Genomic DNA, 8,897 nt, shown 5'->3' with positions numbered 1-8,897 from the left:
CATTATACTGAGCTTGCTTTCTGAGTACTATAACTAGAAGAACTTCGTATTTTCGCATCAATATTTGCGACCCAATTGAAGTAGAATACTACTCGGTAGTAGAGGCCTCCAGTTTAAACATAAAACAAGCTGGATATCTGGCAAGCCGTACCTGCATTCCATGCAATATTGCAGGGTCGCATTAGGGAAGTGGTGGGTCCCGGTCTCGGTAGGCCGCCATCGAGAGGTGACCAAAGGTAATTTGTGGTTTAGCGTAGCGGGCCCGCAATGACAATTCTACATAGTGATCCGTGTATTTTTATAAGCAACGAGCTGTTAGCTATAATGTAGACGTAAAAGAAGTTCGGAGTAACCATTTATTTTGCAGATATTTACATTTGCAAATTATTTCTACATATTTACAACTGAAATAAAAATGCACTTTTTCGTGCGCGCCCGTTATCGGGACTTTTCTTACCGCGTTTCATGCCGACGCGTGCGTCCATTGTAACACGTAATCTTAAAATATTCCTAATAGCGTGTCCAAGTAAAGGACTTTTGTACTAGTGGGCAGGGTACGAACGTGCCTAGCTTTTTTTTTGAAGTTTTTCTGGCCTTCCTTGAAGTTTTGTGGGCTCAAGCTCATTGTTTTTTCAATTCTCAATCACTGTGACATGACAGTCAGGTGTCATAATTTAAAAATATTCAGGCTAAAAACCACAGGTCCTCTCAAGAGCGTCAGCACCCTGCTTCTCCCTCCCAGACCCGGGTGCGTGCTGATTAGGTTCTGCCTGGACGGTTACTCTTACATTCTAAAAAGTTTGCTCTGTCGCATGGAGGAATTTTTGAACAATTGTCAGCAATTCTTAAGTAGCCAAAATGACCACAGAACTATCACCGAAGTCTGAAACCATGCCTCAGTTTGAACATTACGGTCCCTTCACAACCAAGATAATGCTTTAACTGTTTCATTACAGTCCGCTTCATGCAGAAACATCGTAGCACCTAACATTTATTTATGGCAGGCGGTGCCCTCGCGCATTTTTTCTTGGTGCACTCCGGGGAAGAAGAGGCTGACTTGTTGCGAGCATCAAACCGCGCGCAAAGGTCATACTGGCTTTGTACAACTGCCCAGCGCTCATTGTTTTCTGGTTGACCAATTTGCTTCCCAAGATAATTTCCATTTGCGGCGTCACAAAAAAACTTCAAAATTTATATGCTCCCTATATATTCCACAGCCACCTAAGCTGATACCCAGCAAACAGCTGTTTATTCGTTTAGCATTAAAACCCACAACTTGTACTCAGCTTACCAATGTCAGCACAAGCGTCTGCTAAAAGTATGTTCTCTTCTAATGTTTGAAACTAATACAGTAGAGCCTCATTATAATTACCTTCATACCTTACGGCACAATTCCAAACGCAGCATACTTTTGCCTAACCTGCTCTGGACATGCTTAACCGCAAAATTATGGTCACACACCGCATTCTTGATTTATTATTTTTTCTTGCTAAATTTAAAGTTCGACACGGCACTGAATTGTGAACTTTGCAGTGTTTTGCTCTACCTTATCCAGGAGTGGCAGCTACACCTAAACGGGATGGCTGCCCGAGGAAATTGAGTTACCGGATAGCAAACACCGTCAGATGAACTAAGGGCATTTATGCACGAAACATGGAAAGCTAGAGAGGCAATAATATAACTATTCCGAAACACCCAGGGGGAACTCACTACAGCAGGATCGATGTTTAGGCTGTACCAAAAAGTCATTCAAATTGAAGATGTTACAAAGCACCAGTTTCTAATGTCCCCCCAGAGTACTGATAGAAACTACAAGACGTACTTCGTTAGAGAGGCAAAACAGAAGCGGGGGTTTCAACAGACATAATTTGACAAATACCTATGTCTACATAATTTGTGTTTCCGATTAATAAAGCTGTGCACTGTATTGTTTAAACAAAGTTTCGAAGCTGCACCGGCGCTTTCGACACGGCAAGCTGTCTCCACAGCTTTTAGCCGGAGTGACCGTCAACGTTGTTTACAATTTAACATTGTAGAAAAATTAGATTTGATTACATTTGATCCCTCGGCGTAAGGGCTCATCCTGCTATGTTAGTGTAATTTTTGTCGTTAAGAGCGCTGTATTTGGGGTGATGTCTGTGCATTTAGCATCGGTATTTGCTGAAATTATTGTAGTATTATAACGGTTATTCTATGCATAATTCATAGCCTGTTGTGTTTTTTACGAAAACACGTGCACTACAGATCACGTAAGTGCGCAAATCTCATGTAAACCATACAGAATGCGCTCAACTGGCCTTACACTGGATTCTGCTGTTTCGGCATAAAATGCTGCTATGAAAAAACTTTTTACTATACTGCTTTTTGGACTACAACAAAACAAACAATCCCATTCTTACAGCTTACGTTTTTTTATTCTGTATGTCACATTCATCATACTACATAAGTTTAAATAAACAAGTAACCACATGGAACAGTCGCCATTGGTGCAGTGCCTGCACAAGGTTCTAGTGCCTAGAGTATACGTCCCGTATCACGCGCGCAGAATTGCACCACGCGGTATGCGGATTTTTCCCCAGTTTACACTTTTGCCTGACACTAAATACTGCCACAATTAACACCTATAACATGAGAGAGGCATGAAAGGGGCCAAACTAAGACAACATATAACTTTGTTCAATTTTAAAGAACTATTCATTGGAAAATCACTCCGCTCTATTCCAGCCACCGAAGGCATTTTTCAACCAATGCAATAGAATAAATATTGTCACGGGCCTAACCTGCAACACAGCGTAGACAACGCCGGTGCCACATTGTCAGGTCTGCAGCAGCAACCCCTCAAAGCGCAGTGCCCGTAATACTTACCAAAGCCCAACGACTAAGGGGACGACGAACGATCTTCGTGAGCGCGTGTTCGCAGAACTCGTAATCACCGATTTTTCACTTCAAAAGCAAAGCACACCTTCTCCTTAATAAAAGCGTTTTTGAGTTCTTGTAAACAGCCGTTTCGTTGTTACACTGCTAAATGTGCTGCAGGGTAGAAGACGATATGATGTGCAGAACTTTCTCGAAGAGTCCCGAGAGACCTCGCAGAGTCGAAACCCCTGTCGATCAGTGCAACCGCCAGAACCAAGGGCTATCTTCACAACACGGCGTGATGCTTGACAATGCACACAGGCTCCAGGATTCCACCCCGAAAGTGATGGCGCAGTCCCTGCAGTCTCCGGTGACTCTTAATCAGTCTCGCGTTCCTAGCAACTCTCATGGGGGCATCCATAAGACGCACAGGACTGGGTAGAACCGTTAAAGCTTGTTGACAACTTCAAACAGTAAGCAGTGTACAGAAGCTGAGAAGTACACGGAGCCTTTGTTACATTGACCGTGGTCGAGATCATGCCCAGTCGCTGCCTCAATCGCGTATCCGAAAGCCAAATGAGACAGTCGCCATGTACGTGTAGGGCATGGCCCGTCTTGTCTGGCGAGCCGATCCTGACATGGAGGAGCCCGACAAACTGCGCTAACTTATGCAAGATATTAGGGAACAGCTGTTTACAAGCCCAGTGCGCAACGCACCATGCACAGTGCACGAATTCATTATGAAGGCCGCAACTATTCAACGCGCCGTGCAGAAGCGGTGCCACCATTACGACCGAATGACCGTCAAGGCAATGGGCCTATTCGCAGCCGTTGTCACCACCTGTACGGACGACAAAGGCCAGCGCGAACTGTTCGCTGTGTTGTACGCGAAGAACTGAAAAAAATGTGGACTAACCGTCTCGCATCTAGCTGTTATCGTGGTCACCGAAGTTGTCCGGCAAGAAATTCTTCCAGCCCTTTTCCCTCCCGAGCCGCGGCCATAGCCAATTTCTCTAGTGAACTGAGCGGCGGCTTTCTGCTGCAAAATTCTATCTGCGCCAAATGCACCGACTATTCCCCATTCCCCGTAATCTCAGCCGTAACCCTCTGATTCCCGGCCTCTAAGGGAGGCCCCGCCTCATCCGCCAGTTGGGAAGACCGACGTGTGGCGCCCCAACGACAACCGACCCCTCGCTATTATTGCGGCGGGCCAGGGCACATTCATCGCCGATTCCCGTACCGCGAGATAGGGCTGCCTGAGTTTCCACCAAATACCCTTCGTCCCCCTTTAGGTGAAAGTCCCGCCGATATTGGCTGACTGCATGGCAAGCCGGATTACCTTCGCGTGGAATCATCGACACCGTTCGCGGTCCCCACCCGCTATGGTTCACCCTGTCGTCACGACCACAGAGAATCCCAAGCGAGGTGGTCTTAAAGCCAACGGCGGGAACGCTAGTGGGGGCAACTTTGGGAGGCAAAGTTGCTACCACCTTGCACCACTGACGCGCGCGAAAGAGAAGGAAGGAAACACGGGTGTCGACATCGTCCTGAGTGTCGCCCTTGCTGCCTCCATGAATTGTCATAAGGTAACTGCTTCAGCGACACTAGACCTAGGTACTCTATAATCATTAATCGGCTTGCTGAAAGGCTCAAAAGGGTGAAGGCGCCATGGGACGGCCCACAAATTCGAACGGACAGCGGTCATCTGATGACACCTGTAGGAAGATTCACTGCGAGAATTCGCATCGACTACTGTTATTACGTCACGACGGTCGTGATCCTCTCTGAGCGCTGTAGAACCTTGCTCCTTGGGAAGGACTTCCTTCAGGAGTATCCCGACGTGAAAAACATACGCGAGTGCTTTGTCAGTTTTTCGAAGAACGAGATGGTGCCAGGAAGGCCTGAATCACTACGCGTGCGATGTAGGGTAATCGACGACATCAGCGTACCCCAGGCTCATGCGTACTCGTTTACGTCAAATGTGACGACCGCTTGAGTGGTGACGGAAAAACGAAAATTATATGTCCGCCTCCGGTTCAGAATCAAGTCAATATTTCCATGCGATTAGTTAACAAAACTGGCGGTACAACAAAAGTTCTTTTGACTAAATTTTGAAATCAGCGTTGGGAAATCACGGATGAAACTACCGTTGCGATCCTTGAGGATCCTGAAGACACGAGGGATTGGGTTTCTACAGAAATACCTGACTGCACAGGCATGCAGCAAATTAAATATCGATGTCCTCCAGAGCTTGCCGCAGACGAAGCAAGAAACAACTTCTGGGACTTTTACACAACATCGGTAACTGTTTTTCGTCTACATCGCATCTTAGGCTAAGTCCTCTGATTAAACACCAAATCATTACCTACGGGGCTGTACCGCCTGTTTATCAACACCCTTACCTTGTGTCTTCAAAGGAGCGTAACGTGATACGCCCGCACATTCACGAAATGCTTGCTGACGACTTCATTCAGCCCACCATAAGCACATGCACGTCATCCATCATTTGAGCGCGAAAGACGGCACTGTGAAGTTTCCTGTGGACTATCGCAAGGTGAATCAGGTCACAAAGAAAGGCGTTTCTCCCCTGCCTTGAATCGGTGACTCCCTGATAGCCTGCGGAATGCTACTACTTCTTTGACATGGATTTAAAAAGTTGTCATTGGCAAATTCATTTCGACAAACGCGGCCGTGAAGACATCACTTTTTGAGTTTTGATGGAGCCTACGTGCTCAAGGTTCTTCCTTTCGGCTTCTGTTAAGCGCCAGCAACTTTCCAGCGCATAACGGGCACTGTTTTGCCTGGTCTGAGGTGGCAAACGTGAATAGGGTATCTAGATGGGTACATGTGTTCTCCAAGGCTTTTGAAGAACATCTAGAGAGCCTGTCTTCCGTCCTACAGGCCATCCGCTCTGTGTTACTCGCGTGTAAGCCGGAAAACTGTAGTTTCGGCTATGAGGAGCTGGTCTTCCTAGGACATGTTGTAAGCAGCGCTGGCATCCGCCGTGACCGAGCGAGGCTTGCCGCAGTATTCAACTTCCAAACACGCACTGACAAGAAGTCCATTCAGCGATTTGTTTGCCTCCGTTCACATTATCCACGATTTATTGTGAACTTCGCTCACATTGCGTCCCTTCTCAGACCACTTACTTTCAATAACGTCGCATTTATCTGGTGTAGCGAAAAGCAGGAAGTTTTGGAAGAAATAGGGCGTTGACTGCGAGACCGCCTGCGCAGGGTCATTTCGACAAAGATATGTTGACTTGTTGGCCTAGACGGCTCCAGTAGGTTACTGGCTCCAGCAATATGTTACTGACTCCAGTAGGTTACTAAAGCGCTGCTTTAAAAAAGCACGAAACTAGGCGATGGTTGTGCAGTGTAGCGTTCATCCGGGGTTTGTTACATGGTTTGTTTTTGTTTGTTTCGGCTCACCAGCACCGTTCACACCACTAAAAACTGGTGGTCCCCGCACTGTGCCTCGAAATAAAGAATGATTGCGGAATAGGCCCAGCAAAAGTGTTTGGTGTTGTAGCCTCTTTTATTACCTTCCAAAGCAGATTTGTTTCGTAATTATTTGAGGTCTCAGTTTTCAATGCGAAAACGATAAAATTTCGTTTTTTCCTAAGAATTCTACGGTTTTCTGCCCTTACTCTTTTTTTTAATTTTCCCAATACATTCTGTGTGATTGATTCTCTAAAACCAAAAAAACATATGTTAAGGAAATGGTTCTTGTTGTGCGAGGGCCGTTTCGTAGGCGCGCCCGTGGATACCTCGTTTGGCTGTGGTGGCCGGGACACACAAAAAAACGAAACACTCTTGCAGCATTGTGGCAGGTTCAAGGCCCCTGCTGTGAGCGGTCAGCAGTCAGCCGTCAGCAGCAGGGGCAAGGCACCTGCTGCTGACTGAACTTCAAGTTTGTCCGCGGCTCCGTGGAACAGTGAAGTGCAGGGTTCCAGCACTCATGCCTAGATGCGCCTTGAATTTCAGGAATCACGCCCTTTGCTTAACATTCTCAGCGTATATCCCACAAGTACCACAGCACGTCAACATGGCACCAAAACCGAACAGCGTCTATTTGATCGAATATGCAGCCATATTTCGTGAACTTCGGAGCGCGGCACCCTATTCCTAATGTGAAAGGCCCGCATTCGTCCCTGCTGCGGTAGGCGTTTATGAATAACGTTGGACTGCTGACAGAAAGTGTCGCCTTATACTACTAAAGCTATTAGCCGAAGCTTATATGAATACGAGTTTATGTAGTTTTTATGCCTGCAAACAAGAACACTCTCGTCTACTCGTGTATTTGAGATAGAGAGAGAGAGAGAGAGAAAAACAAAACTTTATTTAGAAAACCGGTTAGCGTGGTGGTGTTGCGAAGTGCCAGAGGTCCGCCGCGACCACCAGGCTAGGACAAATGATACCTATTTCACACATTATTTCCTGCGGGTTTTGGCGTTACTAAAATATGGCCTAATTGTTAGAATAAAATAGACCATGCTTCCAGTCTGATGTGATATATATGAATTAATGTTTTTCTCTCCAATTGCGAGGCCACAAACGACGTAGCAGGGGTATATTCGTACTATGGCTAAAGAGGGCAGTTCAGGTTATCGTTTGCTTCATTTTTGGATGAATATATGCCCGCTGAATTCTAGAGACGAAATGGCAATACCTTACGCTTTTTACAACTACCAACGCTCAAGTTCGGTGTTGTGCCGAAAAAAAGTGCCGACGTGCCCCTGCCCCTATAAAAAAACACAAATTTGGCATTTTGGCACTCTGGGAGCTTTCTTTAAGCTTTAGGGAATGGATTAAATAGGTCACAGTGAATGTTGCTTTCATGGCTCCAGTTTACCTGTCTTCGGGAATATTTCTTTTGGTAACTGCGCGTACTAACGTGGTTACGGGCCCACTCGTAGTAACAGTCAGGAAAAAGATTTCAAATTGACAAGCTTGAGGTGTATCGTGTGAATCGACTGACACTCGCGACCTAGGGACGTGTTCCACATACTTCTGGTAAAGTGTACGTTAGTACTATATATTAGTCGGATACGTTAGTAGGTTCTAATTGTGGTCTCTTTGCTGCCCGATGAGAGTACATGAAAAACTCGCGACGGGAAAAGGCTCATTCAGGGAGAATCATCGGCGATTGGACAATCAGTACATCATGAGTGCCCGGGTATCGTATTTTGTCCGAGTCGAGCTTCAGCATGTTTTATGCAGCGGAAAGAACTATACGCCTGGCGCTGATTCGCGCGATGGAAATGATGCAGATACAAGCGAGCGGGTGAGAGGCTAGATGCGGAGTATGGCCTACGCGTCATGTAGGCATCTGTTGTACTTCGGTAGTTTGGCCTAACCTTGTTGCATCCTGATATGGGGGGAATTTTCCCGACGAGGTGCTCCTTTTTAATGGTTCTAGTTAAAAAGACAACAGCTGGTCACATGTGTTGCACATGTGTGCGCAACAAAACGGCGTAGAGAAGCGTTAGAAGACTCGGCTCCTGCTCCTCTGTACAAGGTACCCACTGCATGGCGTCTGTTTTCCTACCATCACGTCAATAGAGGAAGTGCATCGTGCCCTGTAAGGGACGGCTGAGTGAATTTCTGTTAAAGGCAAGGCTATCTTCGTTTTGTTCACAGTTGCCCGATTGTTCTCAATTTTGTGCCTCATGAACTTGATCTGAGCTTTTCCTAAAATGCGTAATTTTACGTGCGGGCAAATCGCATAGACACCTTCTCCACCACCGAGAAACATAAACCTTTCGAGTGAATAGTCATATTTCCACATGACTGACATATCTGGGATCGTAGCGAATGACCTTAGCTTATTCTTCCCCTTTAAGCAAAGTCGTCTTTCTCAACTTCACTTCAACGTCAACATCACCGTTGGAGTAGAAGTAGGCAAACTTACCTCAGCTTGCAGCATGCCCCATAGACCACACCTCAACTTCATGTACTTGACCTACGCTGACTTCACCATGACGCCTGGCCTATCTATTTATATTTTACATTATAACCCTTTATCGAGCAAAGCAGGTG

Source organism: Haemaphysalis longicornis, unplaced genomic scaffold (assembly GCF_048455015.1).
Source record: "Haemaphysalis longicornis isolate Haplotype H1 unplaced genomic scaffold, Haemaphysalis longicornis Haplotype H1 scaffold_7, whole genome shotgun sequence".
NCBI classification, from domain to species: Eukaryota; Metazoa; Arthropoda; class Arachnida; order Ixodida; family Ixodidae; genus Haemaphysalis; species Haemaphysalis longicornis.
This window is presented reverse-complemented; position numbering follows the sequence as displayed.